We start from the raw sequence: 19,689 nt of genomic DNA, 5'->3' as shown, positions 1-19,689 counted from the left end.
GGTGACCAACTCTCCCTCATTTTAGTGTTTTTGTCCCCAAGTTGCATGTTATAGGGACACTATTTATCTATAATTCAGGCTTTTGCATGTTGCGATATCGCAGTGAAGCCCCTGTCCCCCTCTGTTTGCCCACAGCCAGAGCTCTGGCAGCGTTCCCACATCCCTGCTCACAGAGACCCTCATGCCAGTGTATCCTTTCATTTTCTCCCCAAATGTTGGTCACCCTGCTCCTCTTTCCTCCCACTTCCATAGAACCTATAGTATCCATAGAAACCCTGCAGCGCAAAAGGAGGCCAATCGGCCCTCTGATAGAGCACCCTACCTAGGCCTGTTCCCCCATCCTATCCCTGAAACCCCACCAAATCTTTGGACACTAAGGGGCAATTTAGCATGGCCAATCCGCCTAACCTGCACATCTTTGGATTGTTGGAGGAAACCGGAGCACCCGGGGGAAACCCACGGAGCACAGGGTGATCATGCAGACTCTGCACAGACAGTGACCCAAGGTTAGAATCAAACCTGGGTCCCTGGCACTGTGAGGAAGCAGGGCTAACCACTGTGCCACCGTGCTGCCCATAAATTGGGGATTGCATCCTGTTAGCTACACAGGTCACATTGTGCAACTTTTGTTAGCGGTGGGATTAGAATTCACTCACCCAGATGAAGTGGAATCTTAATCGGCCACACTACCACGCTCAATCACAATCATTCTGACAGGCCTGGATTCCAAGAACTAATCCTCCTGATACTTAGTTCTTTTCCCTTTCAGTACAATGCTGTACAGGATATTTTGTAATCCTATTTCACCATGGTTCAATCCAATTCATGGCAGTTGTCAATTTGATCTGGCCTGCAGAACACTGTAGAGATGCTTGTCAGCGTAATATTTTAACATTAGATCAGCCTTATTGCTCTGGGGATTGAGTCTCTCTGCTTCTCTAACCAAACTACACACGGCTCTATTGCTTCATCTTCATTCGCCCGGAAGCTCTCAAGAGCTCCATCATCGCCCTGACTTTCCGTGTAACGTTTTGGCCATCTCCTTTGTTTCTTGCTGTTGCTGGGGACCCGGGCTATGGCTGCTTTGACAAAATGGCGGATCTCAGCTGCTGCAGTGCTCCCCTCTTTGCAATCTACAAACTCAGGGTCATCTAACAGTGCTCCAGCACTACCTGTCCCATTGTCTTCCGTAAGCCTTTCAGCTTTCTGGGGCTTGGTCCTTCCCTGAGCATTTTCACCAAGATTAAAAAAGCTTTTTTTTTTTAACCTACGACTTCAGTGGCATTTGGGTTTTGTTATTATGTCTTTCATCTGTGCTATTTTCCAGACTGCTTACGTGGGGCAAAATGAATTGGTTTTATTTTTAAGATGCTTCTCATTTAATGACAGTGTAAGTAATTTAATAATGTTCCTGTCTTTTTATGCCCTTGTCTCCACGGCATATGACAGTGCTGCAATTATGTAGTTTTAATAAAGATGTTTGTTTTGACCACTTCTCACGATTTCAAGTTCTTGGAGCTGTCACCAGCTTCAACAACTCTGAGGTTTCCTTCCTGGCATCACCATCAGCCGTTGTCACTGTACTGCTGACAGCTGGGCATACAATGTCTGCGATTATGGATATATTTTTAGTATTGGAGCTGTTCCACCATACACAGAGACTAGAAACACTGGGGTTGCTCTTGATAGAACAGAGAAGATTAAAGGGAGTTTGAATAGAGGCATTCAAAATGACAAAGGGCATTGGAGAGTAGATAGACAGAATAGCATGGGGGATGCTCAAAAATAAACTGGCCTTAAATTTCATAGAATCCTTATAGTGCAGAAGGAGGCTACTTGGTACATCAAGTCTGCTCCAACGCTCCAAAAGAGCGTCCCCTCCTAGGCCCACACCCTATAACCCGGTACCCCACCTAACCTTCTGGACACTAAGGGGCAATTTCGCCTGGCTAATCCACCTAATCTTCACATTTTTGGACTGTGGAGAGAAATCAGAGCACCCCGAGGAAATTCACGCAGACATGGGGAGAACGTGCTGACTCCGCACAGCCACTCACCTGAGGCCGGAATTGAACTCTGGTCCCTGCTGCTGGGAGGCAACAGTGATAACCACTGTGCCACTATACGGCCTTTTTGGGCAGGAGGTTGGGGGGGGGGGGGGTGGTGCCTCTGTCAGAAGCCCCCTTCTAACTATGGGTGCCCACTCCTCCCGCTTAATAGAATCACGACAGTGCAGAAGGAGGCCATTCGGTCCATCAAGTCAGCCCAAGCCTCTGAAAGGGTACCCTACCTAGGATTAGCCCTACACCCTAAATCCTTTACCCAGTAACCCCATCTAACTTAACCTTTTGGACACTAAGGGACAATTGATCATGGCCAATCCACCTAACCTGCACATATTTGGACAGTGGGAGGAAACCGTAGCACCCGGAGGAGAAAGTGCACACTCCACACAGACAATCACACGAGGCGGGAACTGAACCTGGGACCTTGGAGCTGTGAGGCAGCAGTGCTAACCACTGTGCCACCGTGCCGCCCTGCAGTATCCAGTAGTCTTTGGATCTCCCTCCCCAGCCCAGTCTCTACCCTGACACCATTATCACTCCTTTTGCGCCTCCTCAATCCTTCCACACTCTCCCCTTCCTGGGACCCTGAAAACTTACATTGGTTTCTGTTGGTGGTATGTAGGCTCCGGCATCTTTCTAAAATTCTGAAGTCATCCAACAGAGGGCAGCAGTGAGAAGAGACTGAGGAGGAGTCTGGGAAAAGTTGGCTTGCTCACCACAACTGAGAAAGGGATCACACAGAACCCAGTGTCAAAGAACCCCACAGAATATACGGCTGGATGCTGGGTAACCTGGTCGGAAGGGAGAACTGCATTATGATAAATTTTATGAATAAAGTACATTTTTAAAAATAAAAATAAAAAAATCAAACCCCCGGTGACAGAGGCCACAGGTCACTCCGACCGAAGCCTAAAGTGGGGGAACCGCCAAGAGCCGGAATAGTGAAGGATCAGGAGAAGATCCTGAATTGAACAACCTCCTTCCTGCCAGTGGGAAGGTCATTCAATCCGAGTTTACCAAGACATTGGTGCAGACTTAGCCAAGTGCCACGCCAAATTTAATACAGCCAAAGCGACCTTGTACAAGAGTGGAGTGTGATTTGGGATGTAGCACCCAGCCAATCTGTGGTTAACCTTCCAGGGGAAGGACTTCTACTTCACCATGCCGGCCGAGGTGGAGGAGTTTGTGTGCAGAAACGAGCTGGGGAAGCAGCAACAACAGCGGCAACAGTGACGACAACCTTGTTTCAAAAAGAAAGACATTTGCGCGGGTCAGAACTGCTTCGCTTTTGACCAAACGTTAAGTACCAGGAAAGAGGGGGTGAGAGCAGAGAGGTGCAGAAACAGGTGGAGGGGAAAGTGGGGGGGGGGGGGGGGAGAACATGACAGGTGGGGGGGGAGGGCAACAGGGCTAGAAAATGGGGGGAAGATGCAAAAAGGAAGAAGGGGGGGCCCACAGGGGCACGGAAAGGGGGAAGACAAGAGGGGAGTACAGCCTCAAGAAGGGAACCAAGGGGGAGAGGGGAGGGAATATAGGTAAAATGCATGCTACAACAGATCGCACATGGTGGCAGTGAAGACAGCAACACCAAGAACGGCTATCTTGGATGGCCCCTGGGCAAAGGGAAACCCGAAGGGCAGGGGCACGTCCAAAAGGTAAGTACGGTTGATCCCACAGGAGGGGAGACAGAAATCCCCCATCAGGAAAGTCACTTGGAATGTCAGGGGATTTAACAGCTCGGTGAAAAGATAGAGTCTTCGCCCATCTGAAAAGACTGAGGGTCGAAGTTCTCTCCCTCCAGGAGACACACCTAAGGGAGAAGGACCAACTGCGGGTAAGAAAGAGCTCGATGGGTCAGAAATGCCAATCATTTTACAGGACGAGGGCTAGGGGGGTTGCCATACTACTGAACACGAGGACAGCATTCAAGGTGACAAAGACGGTTACAGACGAGGGGGGCAGTATGACATGGTTTGTTCTGCTCTGGAAGGAGCACCAATTGTCCTCATTCACGCTCCCAGCGGAATTCATAAATAAAACCATGGCAGAAATCGGCAACATAGATACATAGCGACTCATTATGGGGGAGGGACTTAACTACGTACAGACCGACAGATCCAGCTCCAAATCGGGGAAACTTACAAATACGTCAAAGGAGCTCAACACCTTCATGGAGCAGATGGGGCAGTGGACCCACAGAGGTTCACACACCCAGGGGAGAAGTAATTTTCCTTCTTCTCCCAGGTCCACAATGCCTACTCAAGGATTGACTTCTTTGTATTGGGGAAATTGGTGTTTCCAGGGGTAGTGGAAGCAGAATATTAACAATTGTAATCTTCAACCATTTTCCACAATACGTGGATGTGAGATTGGAGACGGGTCGGGTTCAATGTCCCCCATGGAGGCTGGACACAGCTATCCTTGTCGATAAGGCTTTTTGTGATCGGGTATCATAGGCCATAGACGGGTATGGAACCAACAACCAGAATGCGGAGGTCTCACCCTCCACATTCTGGAGGACGCTGAAGGCGGCGATAAGGAGGAAATTATTGCATTCAACGCGCGCAAAGACAGGGAGGGGAGGCTGGCCAAGCAACAGCTGGTCGACCCCATACTGGAGGTGAGCCAGCAGTATTCCATGGCCTAACTGTGTAACTGCTGGTGGAGAGGAAAAAGTTGCAAATGGACTTTGACCTGCTTTCTACCCAGAAAGCAGTCAACCAGCTCCGCCAGACACGGGGGACCTTCTATGAACATGGGGACAAAGCCAGCTGCCTGCTGGCTCACCAACTAAGGAGGAAGGCAGCCATGAGGGAAATAGCTCAGGTTAAAGAGAGAAGTGGCAAGCTAGTCGCTGAACCAGAAAAGATTAACAAAGCCTTTGTAACCTTCTACTGAGGGCTGTAGACCTCTGAATCCCCGGAGGTGGACTCGGAGATGAAACAGTTCCTCGACGACTGGACATGCCGGTCGTGGGGGAAGAAAAGAGACCGGACTGGAAGCACCAGTAGAACTGGGAGAGGACATGGAGCGTATCAACTCTATGCAGATGGGGAAGGTGCTGGGACCAGATGGATTTCCACATCAGTACTGGCCCCGCATCAGCGGGAGATATCCGGAGACACGCTTCTGAGGGGCACCCTGCCACCAACACCAACACTGGCCCATACCTCAGTATCGCTGATCCCCAAAAAGGACAAAGATCCGATGGAGTGCTGGTCCTACAGGCCCATCTCACTCCTTAACTTCACCTCCATGTGCGCAGGAGTGAGTCTAACACAGCTAAAGGTGGTGCACAGAGTGCACCTAACCAGAACTCTAATGAGCAGGTTCTTCCTGGAGGTGGAGGACAAATGCGAACTGTACCAGGGAGGCTCGGCTAACTACACCCGCATGTTCTGGGCTTGCCCCAGAGGGTATTGGACCTCCTTCTTTGAGGCAATGTCCAGGTTTGCGGAAGTGAGGGTGGAGCCATGCCCAAAGGTGACGGTCTTTGGGGTATCAGAATAGCCAGAGTTTTTCATGGGGAAGGGGGCCGACACCTTAGCCTTTGCCTCCTTGATCACCCGCCGGAGAATCCTGCTCGGCTGGCGATCAGCAGCAGCACCCAAGGCTGCAGACGGGTTGTCCGGCCTGGTGGAATTTCTCAGGATGGAGAAAATAAAATTTGCCATCCGCGGATTGCAAGAAGGCTTCCATAGGATGTGGAAGCCGTTCATTAACCTGTTTCAAGACCTGTTCATAGTCAGCAACCAGTAGAGCAAGGGAGGTGGGGTGCGGTAGGTGGGGGATGGAGGGGGGGGGGTGGTTGCGGTGGCGGGGTGAAGGTAAACAAAAAGGAAAGTGAGGTACGAGCAAGAGGGACAAAGCCGCAATGGACCAGTCTGATGGCAAGCTAAGGCTTAAACCAAATTCTATATAAATGCCTGTAGATATGGGTCTCGGCCACATTGGGGAATGGAAAATCTGTATGCCGGTTAAAGGGGAATCACGGCCACAGTCGTTGTTATGAAGATGCTCGCTTGTAATATACGTGTTGGTTTTGCATGTTATTTTTCTGATAATATGTATATTTTATACTTTGTTGGATATAAAATATGAAAACTCAATAATAAACATTTCCAATACAATCTTTCTAAATTTCCTCTTCAATCCGCAGCAGCTTTTGTCAGATTGGCAGGTGTTGTGTTCTGTGATATAACCATTGTAATGATGTACACAGTACATCTAGTTGTTTAACCATAAAGATGATTTATTAACAATCACGTGGAAAGATAACTAATAATAATAATAATCTTTTATTGTCACAAGTATGAAGTTACTGTGAAAAGCCCCTAATCGCCACATTCTGGCGCCTGTTCGGGTAAACTGGTACGGGAATTGAACCCGCGCTGCTGGCCTTATTCTAACATACGATAATACAGATAATGGCTACTAAATTAATTCAGTGAATCCTCCTGGAGCTACTCTAAGTGCGACTATCTTCTTGTACGACTTACTACCAACTGACGGGTCACGTGAGAGATTTCTGTCGCCACCAGTTGGTTGGAGGTCACATTGTTAACTATATGGAGAACTGTGCACAGGCATATCACCACAGCAGGCAGCTCTCTAAAGCGCGATTTCCTCTCCTGAGTGAAGGGCAGAAGCCCTGCCAAAGCCAATTGACACTCATTTCAGCATGAAATGGTTGTGGGGCAGTCGGAGTCAGTGGAAATGTGTTCCCCGGCAACTCTTCGATGAAGGGAAGAGAGACTCCATCTTCTGAAAGATTCGGGCCAGTGAGAGATCAGGAAGGAGCTGCCTGAAAGGATGGTGGAAGCAGATTCAATAACAGCACGGGCAGCACGATAGCACAAGTGGTTAGAACAGTTGCTTCACAGCGCCAGGGTCCCAGGTTCGATTCCCCGCTGGGTCTGTGTGAAGTTTGCACGTTCTCCCCGTGTCTGCGAGGGTTTTCTCTGGGTGCTCCGGTTTCTTCCCACAGTCCAAAGATGTGCAGGTTAGGTGGATTGACCATGATAAATTGCCCTTAGAGACCAAAAAATGTTGAGAGGGGTTATTGGTTTTACAGGGATAGGGTGGACGTAAGGGCCTAAATGGGTTGGTGCAGACTCGATGGGCCGATTGGCCTTCTTCTGCACTGTATATTCTATGTTCTATGTTGTAATGCTTTCAAAAGGAAATTGAAATGTTAATATACTTGAAAGGAAAAAAAATCAGGGCTATGAGGAAAGAGCAGCGAAGCGGGACTGATAGGTAGTTGCTTCAAATTATTGCTCGAGGCATGGGGGCCGAATGGTCTTCAATGCTGTACGATTCTATGATTCTAAAAGATACACATTTTCCGCATCCTTTCACATTCAGGAAATGGGCTTGAATCCAGCTCAGGCTCTGAAGGTCGTTTCTGAAATGTTTCAAACAGACTCAATCCATTTCCTAACGAATATGGCCCACTGCACTAACACAGCAGGCTCAGTCAATAAAACTCATGTTTGGCAAGTGGGAAATATCACCCTGGCATCGTAGTAGTTACATTTCTGAGGTTGGGCTGGCTCACTATTGGAGCAGAGCAGAGGGAAGGTTTGCTTGCTCATGTGAAACACACCACTTGAGCACAACATCAGGGGCGTCACGCCGTGAATCCCGCCCCAGCCCCCGCCGAAGTCTCCGGTACCGGAGATTGGGCGGGGGCGGGAATCGGGCCGCGCCGGTTGGCGGGACACCCCGCTCAATTCTCCGGCCCGGATGGGCCGAAGTCCCGCCCAGAAATTGCCTGTCCCGCCGGCGTAAATCAAAGCTGGTATTTACCAGCGGGACCAGGCGGCGTGGGCGGGCTCCGGGGTTCTGGGGGGGGGCGTGGGGCGATCTGACCCCGGGGGGTGCCCCCATGGTGGCCTGGCCCGCGATCGGGGCCCACCGATCCGCGGGCGGGCCTGTGCTGTGGGGGCACTCTTTCCCTTCCGCCTCCGCCACGGTCTCCACCATGGTGGAGGAGGAAGTGACTCTCCCCACTGCGCATGCACGGGAAACTGTCGGCGGCCGCTGACGCTCCCGCGCAAGCGCCGCATTTCCGCGCCAGCTGGCGGGGCAACAAACGCCATTTCCGCCAGCTGGGGGGCGGAAATCCCTCCGGCGTCGGCCTAGCCCCTCAATGTTGGGGCTCGGCCCCCAAAGATGCAGAGCATTCCGCACCTTTGGGCCGGCACGATGCCCGTCTGATTGGTGCCGTTTTTGGCGCCAGTCGGCGGACATCGCGCCGTTGGGGGAGAATTCCACCCCTGATGACTATTCGCGCCTGTGGGGCAACACTCTTGCACAAGATTCAGGGCAGGAGAGGTAAAAATGGCCTCACTACTTTTAGCGGTAACCTTATTGGTACATGTGGTGAGTCACGCCTACTTGTCTTTTATTGTAACTTTCTGAGCTTTGTGCAACATTTTAAAGAGTGAAAGAGTTGTATTCATGCAGCACCTTCCACAAATTCCAAAGAATATTTGATTGCCTTGGCACAGGTGGCTGCTAATTGGCTCCAACATAGAAACATAGAAAATAGGTGCAGGAGTAGGCCATTCGGCCCGTCGAGCCTGCACCACCATTCAATATGATCATGGCTGATCATGCAAATTCAGTATTCCACTCTCGCTTGCTCTCCATATCCCTTGATTCCTTTAGCCGCAACTGCCGCGTCCAGCACCCTCTTGAATATATCCAACGAACTGGTCCCAACAGCTTTCTGTGGTAGAGAATTCCACAACTTCACAACTCCCTGAGAGAAGAAGTTCTTCCCCATCTCAGTCCTGAATGGCTTATCCTTTATTCTTAGGCTGTGACCCTAGTTCTGGATGTCTCAACATCGGGAGCGTTCTTCCTACATCTAACCTGTCCAATCCCATCAGGATTTTATATGTTTCTATGAGATCCCCTCTCATTATTCTAAACTCCAGTGAGTACAAGCCCAGTTGATCCAGTCTTTCTTCATATGTCAGTCCTGCTATCCTGAGAATTAGTCTGATGAACCTTTGCTGGACTCCCTCAATAGCATAAATGTCCATCCTCAAACCAGGAGACCAAAACTGCACACAATACTCAATGAATGGCCTCACCAAGGCCCTGTATACCTACAGCAAGACACCCCTACTCCAATACACAAATCCTCTAGCTATGAAGACCAGCATGCCATTAGCTTTGTATGTACCTGCATGTCAACCTTCAGCGACTGTTCCACCATGACACCCAGGTCACATTGCACTTCCCCTTTTCCTAAACTGCCATCATTAAGATAATAATCTGCCTTCCTGTTTTTGCCACCAAAGTGGATAACCTCACATTTACTCACATTATATTCCATTCGGCAAGTATTTGCCCTCAGCTAGCCTGCTCTAGTCACCCTGCAGCCTCTTTGCATCTTCCTCACAGCACACACTGCTTAGTGCCGTTCGCAAATCTGGAGATATTGCATGCAATTCCTTCGTCCAAATCATTAATGTATATTGTGAACAATCGGAGTCCCAGCACTGAACACTGTGGTACCCCACTAGTCACTGCCTGCCACTCTGAAAAGGAACCATTTATTCCTATCTGCCAACCAGTTCTCTATCCACATCTAGACCTTACCCCCAAAACTATGAGCTTTAATTTTGCTCACTAATCTCTTGTGTGGGGCCTTGTCAAAAGCCTTTTGAAAGTCCAGATACACAACATCCACTGGTTCACCCTTGTCCACTCTACTGGTCACATCCTCAAATAATTCCAGATTTGTCAAGCATGATCTCGCTTTAGTGAAACCTTGGACCGATCCTGTCCCTGCTTTCCAAATGCTCAGTTATTTCATCCTTAATAATTGACTCCAGTATTTTCCCCACCACCAATGTCAGGCTAACCGGTCTTTAATTCCTTGTTCTCTCTCTCTCTCCTTTTAAAAAAAAAAGTGGGGTTCCATTAGCTACCCTCCAATCCATTTGAACTTTCAGAGTCTATAGGCTGCTAATGATCACTAATGCATCCATTATTTCTAGGGCCACTTCCTTAAGTACTCAGGGATGCAGAGCATCAGGCCCTGGGGACTCATCAGGTTTTAATCCCATCAATTTCCCCAATACAATTTCTTGACTAATAAGGATTTCCTTCAGTTCCTCCTTCATGCTAGACCCTCTGTCTCCTAGTATTTCCAGAAGGTTATTTGTGTTCTCCTTAGTGACGACAGATCCAAAGTATTTGTTCAACTGGCCTGCCATCTCTTTGTTGCGAATTATGAGTTCACCTGATTCTAACTGTAAAGGACCTACATTTGTCTTCATCAGTCTTTTTCTCTTCACATGTCTATAGGAACATTTGGAGTCAGAGTTTATGTTTTCTGCAAGCTTACTCTCGTACTCTATTGCTCCATGCTTGATGAGATGGCGGGAGAAGGAGTGAGCGCATCATACACTTCTGGGTGCATCTTCCTCACCTCACTGTAAACCATAAAATCTCGCCCATGCAAACCATCACTGAGATTAACTTTCAATTCCAGATTTTGTCAGTTAATTGAATTTAAATTCCAATAGCTGCGATGGTAGGATTTGAACTCACGTCTTCAAATCATTAGTTCAGACCTCTGGGTTGTTCACCCAGTAGCATAACAACTATCTGGGCTGGTCTCATCTGAAAGATAGCACTCCTGTTAATGGAGCACTCCCTCAGTAATGCATTGAAACATCAGCTTGGATTCTATTCTGTATACCCGTATTGATTTCCACGAAACAGAAACTGATCCTTTACAAGGTCAATCCTTTACTTTTGGGGGAAATCTTTTGATTGGCATTTCTCATATTTATTATAAGGTCAATCCTACTTCTGCTAATATAACCAGGGGACATGCCTTATTCATGACATCAGTGCAGGTTTGGAACAGTTACAATTTGTGGCTCCAACACTCAATCAAGTCTTAAAATTTCAACTGAAAATCTATTTATTTAATGTGTGTATGTACAAGTGTTTGCAACCTGCAGTATTCTGGATCAATAGCACTTGTAAATCTCATATATGTCAACAAATCAATTTGCGTTTTCATTGTTTTTTTCCCAGTTTCTCTGTAACTCTTCAGCTGATGTGTGAAGGAGAGAGGTGTCGATTTCTCTCAGTTTTTAAATACACACATTGAACAAATGGGGCGGGATTCTCCGACCCCCCGCTGGATCGGAGAATCGCTGGAGGTCGGCGTGAATCCCTCCCCCGCCGTCCTCCAAATTCTCCAGCCCCCTAAAAAATCGGCCAGGCGTGAGTCGCGCCACCCGCCTCGGAGAATGACGGGGTCCGGCATGACTCAATGGGCCCCGGGGCTGCCCAAATTCTCCGGCCCGTCTTTTGCCAGTCCCGTCGGCATAAATTGGAGTAGGTCCTTACCGGCGGGACCTGGCGGGCGGGCGGCCTCTGGGGTTCTTGGGGGGGGCGCGGGGGGTTCTGGCCCCGGGGGGGTGCCCCCACGGTGGCCTGGCCCGCGATCAGGCCCCACCGATCCGCGGACGGGCCTGTGCCGTGGGGGCACTCTATTGTTCCTCACCGGCGGCTGTAGCAACCCGCCATGGCCGGTGCGGAAATGAAGCCCTCTGCGCATGCGCGCGGATGATGCCAGCACACGCCGGCTGGCGGAGGCCCTTCGGCGGCGGTTGGTGTGGCGCCAAGCCCCTTTCCTGGCTGCCGGCGGGGCGCAAACCACTCCGGGGCGGGCCTAGCCCCTGAAGGTGCGGAGGATTCCGCACCTTTGGGGTGCCCTGACGCCGGAGTGGTTCACGCCACTCCCTCCCACCGGAGGTTGCCCGCACCGCCGATTACGGCAGAATCCCACCCTTGATCTTTTTGTTTTCATTAAATTTCCGCATTCATTGTTCGATGTTTTGGTGTCTGTTCCTTTCCCTGTTTGAGGTTTTTTTGGATAATCTTTGTCCATGCATCTGATCAAATTCTTGAAGAAACTTAAAAGAAAGACTTGCATTTATATAGCACCATTCATGACCTCAGGAGATCCTAAATGCTTAATGGCCAGTGGCGTGCTTTTAAAGTGTAGTCACTGCTGTAAAGCAGGAAACATAACAGCCAATTTGCGCAGAGTAAGCTCCCACAAACAGCAATGTGATAACGAGTCAGGAGGCAGGCCGATCAGAGTGGTGGAGAAAACAAGAAATATATTGTCATAGAATCATGGAATCTAAGCGCATGCAGGAGGTCATTCAGTTAACCGTGCCATTCTAGATCTTTGAAAGTGATGCCCAATTTGATCCATGCCCCTGCTTTTTTCCCAGCACCCATGTAAAACGCCCCTCTTTAAGTATTTATCCAATTATGTTTTGAAAGTTACTATTGGATCTGCTTCCACTGCCTTTGCAGGCAGCGTAGTCCAGATCACAACAATTCACTACACGGAAAAATTCTCCTCAACTCCTCCAATTCAACCATCATGAACCAGTGAACTCTGGTTACTGATGTTCATGATTTCGAACATCTCTACCAAATCCTCCCTCAACCTTCTCTGCGCGAAGGAGAACAATCCCAGCATCTCCATTCTCGCCCTGTACCTGAAATCCCTCATTCCTGGTAAGGTCATTTGCATCCTCTCCAAGGCCTGGGCATTCTTTCTATGGTGTGGTGTCCAGATTTGGACTTTGGTGGAGGTTTAACTTATGACCGACAAAGGTATAACATAACCTACTTGCAATACCTCTATTTCCAAAGCCATTGTTTTTGAAATCCTGGCCAACTTAGCCATGCCACGGTCAAAGATTTGCATATGTGATATTGAGACCTCTCTATTCCTGCACTCACTTCAGAATCAAACCTATCTGTTCCCTATTATTGGGGAATTAAAAAAAAAATTAATTTACAGGATGTGGGCTTCGCTGGTTAGGCCAGCATTTATTGCCCAGCCGTACTTGCCCATCAGAAGGTGATGGTGAGTTGCCTTCTTGAACCACTGCAGTCCTTGGGGTGTAGGTACACCCATTGTGCTGTTAGGGAGGGAGTTCCAAATGTTGCCCAAGCGACAATGAAGGAACGGCAAAATATTTCCAAGTAGGGGTGGTGAGTGACTTGGAGGAGAACCTCCAGGTGATGGGGTTCCTAGGTATTGCTGCTTTTGTCCTTCTGGATGGTAGTGGACATGGATTTGGAAGGTGTTGTCTAAGGAACCTTGGTGAGTTACTGCAATGCGTCTTGTAGATGGTACACACGGCTGCCACTGTTTGTCGGTGGTGGAGGGTTTGAATGTTTGTGAAAAGGGAGCAATCAAGCAGGCTGCTTTGTCCTGGATGGCGTCGAGCTTCTTGAGTGTTGTTGAGCTGCACTCATCCAGGCAAGTGGAGAGTATTCCATTACACTCTTGACTTGTGCCTTGTAGATGTTGGACTGGCTTTGGGGGGTCAGGAGGTGAGTTACTCACCATAGGATTCTTAGTCTATGGCCTGCCCTGGTAGCCACAGTATTGATGTGGCTAGTCCAGTTCAGTTTCTGATCAATGGTAGCCCCCAGGATGTTGATTATGGGGGATTCAGTGATGGTAATGCCATTGAATGTCAAGGGGTGGTGGTTAGATCCTCTTTTGTAGGAGATGGTCATTGCCTGGCACTTGTGTGGCGCAAATGCAAGTTGCCACTTGTCAGCCCAAGTCTGCATATTGTCCAGGTCTTGCTGCATTTGGACATGGACTGTTTCATTGTCTAAGGAGTCACGAATGGTGCTGAACATCCGAAAACATCCCCACTTCTGACCTTATGATGGAAGGGAGGCCATTGATGAAGCAGCTGAAGATGGTTGGGCCTAGGACACTACCCTGAGGCACTCCTGCAGCGATGTCCTGGTGCTGAGATGATTGACCTCCAACCACCACAACCATCTTCTTTTGTGTCAGGTATGACTCCAACCAACGTAGAGTTTCCCCCCTGGTTCCCATTGACTCCAGTTTTGCGAGGGCTCCTTGATGCCATACTCGGTCAAATGCTGCCTTGATGCCAAGGGCAGTCACTCTCACCTCACCTCAGGCATTCAGCTCTTTTTCCCATGTTTGAATCAAGGCTATAATGAGGTCAGGAGCTGAGTGACCCTTGCAGAACCCAAACTAAGCACCTATGAGCTGGTTATTGCTGAGTAGGGGCTGTTTTAGAACAGTGGGCGAAACAGCTGGCTTGTAATGCAGAATAAGGCAGCAGCGCGGGTTCAATTCCCGTACCAGCCTCCCCGAACAGGTGCCGGAATGTGGCGACTAGGGGCTTTTACAGTAACTTCATTGAAGCCTACTTGTGACAATAAGCGATTATTATTATAATTAAGTGCCGCTTGATAGCACTGTTGATGACTCCTTTCATCACTTTGCTGATGATGGAGAGTAGACTGATAGGGTTGTAATTGGCTGGGTTGGATTTGTCCTGTTTATTGTGTGCAGGACACACCTGGGCAATGTTCCACGTTACCGAGTAGATGCCAGTGTTGGAGCTGCACTGGAACAGTTTGTTTAGAGGTGCGGCAAGTTCTAGAGCACAAGCCTTCAGTACTATTGCTGTAATATTGTCAGGGCCCATAGCTTTTGCAGTATCCAGTGCCTTCAGCTGTTTCTTGATATCACATGGAGTGAATCGATTGGCTGAGACTGACATCTGTGATGCTGGGGACCTCTGGAGGAGACCGAGATGGATCATCCACTCGGCACTTACGGCTAAAGATTGTTGCGAATGCCTCAGCCTTGTCTTCTGCACATATGAGTTGGGCTCCTCCATCATTAAGGATGGGGATATTTATGGAGCCTCCTCCTACAGTGAGTTGTTTAATTATCTACCACCATTCACGGCTGAATGTGGCAGGACTGCAGAGTTTAGCTCTTATGCGTTCGTTTTAGAATCATTTAGCTCTGTCTATTACTTGCTGCTTATGCTGTTTGGCACACAAGTAGTCCTAGTGTTGTAGCTTCACCAGGTCAACACCTCATTTTTCGGTATGCCTGATGTTTCTCTTGGCAAGCTCTCCTGTACGCTTCATTGAACCAGGGTTGACCCCCTGTCTTGGTGGTAATGGTAAAGTGGGGGATATGCCATTAGGTTACAGATTATGGTTGAATACAATTCTGCTGCTGATGATGGCGCACAGCGCCTCTTGGATATAAAGTCTGTCCCATTTAGCATGTTGGTAGTGCCACATAACAGGATGGAGGGTAGCCTCAATGTGAAGACGATACTTTGTTTCCACAAGGACTGTGCAGTGGTCAATCCTACTGATACTATAATGGACAGATGCATCAGTGGCAGGCAGGCTGGTGAGGATGAGATCAAGTATGTTTTTCCCTCTTATTGGTTCCCTCACCACCTGCTGCAGTCCCAGTCTAGCAGCTATGTCCTTTAGGACCCGGCAAGCTCGGTCTGTGGTAGTACTACCGAGCCACTCTTGGTGATGGACATTGAAGTCCCCCACCCAGAGCATATTCTGCACACTTGCCGCCCTCAGTGCTCCCTCCAAGTGGTGTTCGACATGGAAGAGTACAGAGTCATCAACTCATGGTGGCCGGTATGTGGTAATCAGCAGGAGGTGTCCTTGCCTATATTTAACCTGAAGCCATGAGATTTCATGGAGTCCAGAGTTGATGTTGAGGACTCCCAGGGAAACTCCCTCCTGGCTGTATACCACAGTGCCGCCACCTCTGCTGGGTCTGTCCTGTCGGTGAGACAGGACATACCAGGGATGGTGATGGTTGTGTCTGGATCATTGTCTGTAAGGTATGATTCTGTGAGTATGACTGTGTCAGGCTGTTGCTTGAATAGCCTATGAGACAACTCTCCCAACTTTGACACAAGCCCCCAGGTGTTAGTAAGGAGAACTTTGCAGGGTTGACAGGGCTGGGTTTGCCATTGTCGTTTCCAGTGCCTGGTTCGATGCCAGGTGGTCTGTTCGGTTTCATTCCGGGGCTGTTTAGCACAGGGCTAAATCGCTGGCTTTGAAAGCAGACCAAGGCAGGCCAGCAGCACGGTTCAATTCTCATTACAGCCTCCCCGAACAGGCGCCGGAATGTGACGACTAGGGGCTTTTCACAGTAACTTCATTTGAAGCCTATTTGTGACAATAAGCAATTTTCATTTCATTTCATTTCATTCTTTTTTCGTATTTTGTAGCGGTTGAATACAACTGAGTGGCTTGCTAGGCCATTTCAAAGGGCATTTCAGAGTCAACCACTTTGCTGTGGGTCTGGAGACACATGTGCGCCAGCCCAGGTAAAGATGGCAGATTTCCTTCCCTAAAGGACATTAGTGAACCAGATGGGTTTTTACAGCAATCAACAATGGTTTCATGGTCACCATTAGACTTTTAATTCCAGATATTTTATTGAGTTTAAATTCCACCATGGTGGGATTCAAACCCGGGTGTTCAGATCATTATCCTGGGTCTCTGGATTATTAGTCCAGTGACAATACCGCAATGCCACCACAAATATACAGATCAAATAAATAAAATATCACTCATTAGCCCAGTAAGAATTTGAAAAGAAACTTTCTCAGCCAGAGAGAATGTGAAACATCAAATGCAGTAGTTGAGATGGATAGTTGAGATGCATTTTAGCAACATGAGGAAGTCAGGGGCAGTATATGTTGATGGCGCTAGAGAAAGTAGTATGAGAAAGCTTACGTGGAGCATAAACCCTGGCATAGAATAGTTGGGCTGAATGGTCTTTTCTGTGCTGTAAATTCTATGTGTCCTTTTTTCAATCTTCTCTATCATTCTAACCATTTGTGCAATTTCCTTAATTTAAAGTGATGTACCAGCATTGTCTTGCAAAGGAAGGTGGTGTTGGGCAGTAAGCACGGCAGGACAACGCTAGCATTCATGTTGAGAATACAAGAGCACAACTTACTTACGAGAATACAAGAGCTGGAATGTACTTCTGAGGCTGTATAAGACTGTGGTCAGACCCCATTTGGAATATTGTGAGCAGTTTTGGGCCCCATGTCTAAGGAAGGATGTGCTGGCCTTGGAAAGGGTCCAGAGGAGGTTCACAAGAATGATCCCTGGAATGAAAAGTTTGTCATATGAAGAGTGGTTAGGACTCTGGGTCTGTACTTGATGGAGTTTAGAAGGATGAGGGGAGAACTTATTGAAAATTATAGGATACTGCTAGGCCTGGATAGAGTGGACTTGGAGATAATGTTTCCATTAGTAGGAGAAACTAGAACACAAGGGCACAGCATCAGACTGAAGGGACGATCTTTTAAAACAGAGATGAGGAGGTATTTCTTCAGCCAGAGGGTGGTGAATCTGTGGAACTCTTTGCCGCAGAAGGCTGTGGAGGCCAAGTCACTGAGTGTCTTTAAGACAGAGATAGATAGGGTCTTGATTAATAAGGGGATCAGGGGTTATGGGGAGAAGGCAGGAGAATCGGGATGAGAAACATCTCAGCCATGTTTGAATGGTGGAGCAGACTCGATGGGCCAAATGGCCTAATTCTGCACCTATACCTTATGGTCTTATGGACACAGCTGGATGGAAAGAGTCATGTTCTTGAGAAAATGCAACCCATTAAGAGCAAGACAATGAATCGTGATGGCAATGAAACGCTTTCAGAGTCCAAGTGGTTGTGACAAGGGGAAGCATATGTGAAATTTGATGAAAAGTAAAGGTGTTGAGAGCTGATTTTATGACTGATTTCTGAGGCTGGGTAATTAACAATGTGGAGGAAGCTGCTCAAGAAACTACAAAATGCAAACTCTATGATTTTCTATCCATTTAATTAATGGAAGAAATTTCAAATGAACTCCATTAAAAGATTAGCTTTCCCCATCTGTCTTTTCCTTATCCCTGATGCCCAATTGACCCTTTATTCTGAACAGAAGAAAATCTTCTCCATATATCAACAATCGTTTATTGAATAGAAGTCCTGGGGCTGGATTCTCCGCACTCCGACGGCGCAATCGCTTCTGGCGCTGGTGCGGAGAATCCATTTTCGGCTCGGAATTGGGACCGGCGCCGGTTCCCCGATTCTCCGGGCCCCGAAAAGCGGCGTACTCGGAGAGAACGCCGTGCTGCATATCCCCTACCTGCGGCCATTATTGTGGGTCCGCCCCCCCCACCAGCCGAAGTCCCGACACCGTGGATCTACCATGGTCCTGCCGGTTGGGATACTAGCATGGCGGCAGCTGGGTCGATCAGAGGGCATGGGGGGCCTCAGACGGGACCGGGCAATTTTTGGGTGGGTGGTACGGGTCGGGCACACTATTTGGGAGGTCCAGCTCCGCGGTCTGAGTCCGTCATGGAGCACGGCGGAGCCGCTGGAAGCCGCCGCCATGCGCATGCGCGGCCTCTGACCTGGAAGTGCGGGGGCTCGTATCTGCAGCTAAAGCTGCTAGATTCACGCCAGGTCCCTGTTAGCTCCCTGCAGGGCTATGAATATGGGGTCTTTTCACACCAATTTTTCTGGCGTGAAAGGCCACAGTTTTTACGGCGTGGGGACATCGTCCCAAAAACAGAGAATCTCGCCCCTGTTTTCTGTAATGCAACATTTACTTTGTTTAAGTTTTATCGTTCACTGAAAGCTGACACTTCAAGGTGAGAGAGGGGATCAAATTGAACCAAGCATGGAGTTTATTAGTAAAGCACCTTGAATGTTCAAGTGTTATTTGATGATTCTAATATAGCAATCAGAAAAAGTGCACAGAGTATTAATTTATATAGCTTAAAAAATACAGAGTTAATTATTAATGTATATATTGCTAGCTGGATTCTGAAACATTCATTCTACCAAAGTTCAACAAACATCATGGGCGGGATTTTCGGTTGGCCGACGCTGGGATTGGGAAACGCGATTGGGCGGTTTTGATGTCGAAATTGTGGCGGGCACCAGGTTCACGCCAAATCGCAATTCTCTGGTGGCTCGAGAACGGCGTCAATGCGTTCCACTCCACACACCATAAATGCGATTGGTATATTGTTAGCAGGCTTGACCCGGTATTCTCCAGGGCCTCTGCGATTCTCCGCCTCCACTTGGGGGAATTCCCAATGGCAAGGTTCACTTCTACTTTTAAAAATTGTGAAACTGGTGCTGTGGCTGATGAGGGAGAGCGAGGAGGTAGAATACACAGAGGCGCGATCGTGGACTGCAGGTCCTGACACTGGCCGGGCTGGCAGGGCCGGTGGGTGGGGTGGCAGGGGAAGGGTGTGGGCCAGGGCGAATCCCCACAGGACTGGGGTGGTGTCTAGGCATGGACAACCATTGCCGTGGCCTGCAAGGCAGCTATCTTGCTGCGCACCCCACTGACCACCCAACTTGCCGCCTCATTCTGCAGAGTTACACCGGCTGTCAGGGTGACCCCACCCCACCACCCCCACACCCCAGCTGCCACCCTCCACCTCTTCATCCCCACGCGCCACCCCCCCTCCATCTCTCCCCCCACAATTGGCCGACACCCACCGGTGGGGCATCATTCGACCCGCCCAAGGGCAATGGCCATAGTCACCCTTATAGGGGGATGCCGGATAGGGACTGCGGAGCATACCACTGGCCACTGGCCCTGCCTGAAATCCCCTTTGTGATACCTACCTGTCTCTCTACGGGATGTAGGCCCTGGGTTGGCAGTAACAGTAGGTCTGGTTTATGGGATGGAGAATGATGACAACC

This window comes from Scyliorhinus torazame, chromosome 1, assembly GCF_047496885.1.
Source record: "Scyliorhinus torazame isolate Kashiwa2021f chromosome 1, sScyTor2.1, whole genome shotgun sequence".
Classification (NCBI taxonomy): domain Eukaryota; kingdom Metazoa; phylum Chordata; class Chondrichthyes; order Carcharhiniformes; family Scyliorhinidae; genus Scyliorhinus; species Scyliorhinus torazame.
This window is presented reverse-complemented; position numbering follows the sequence as displayed.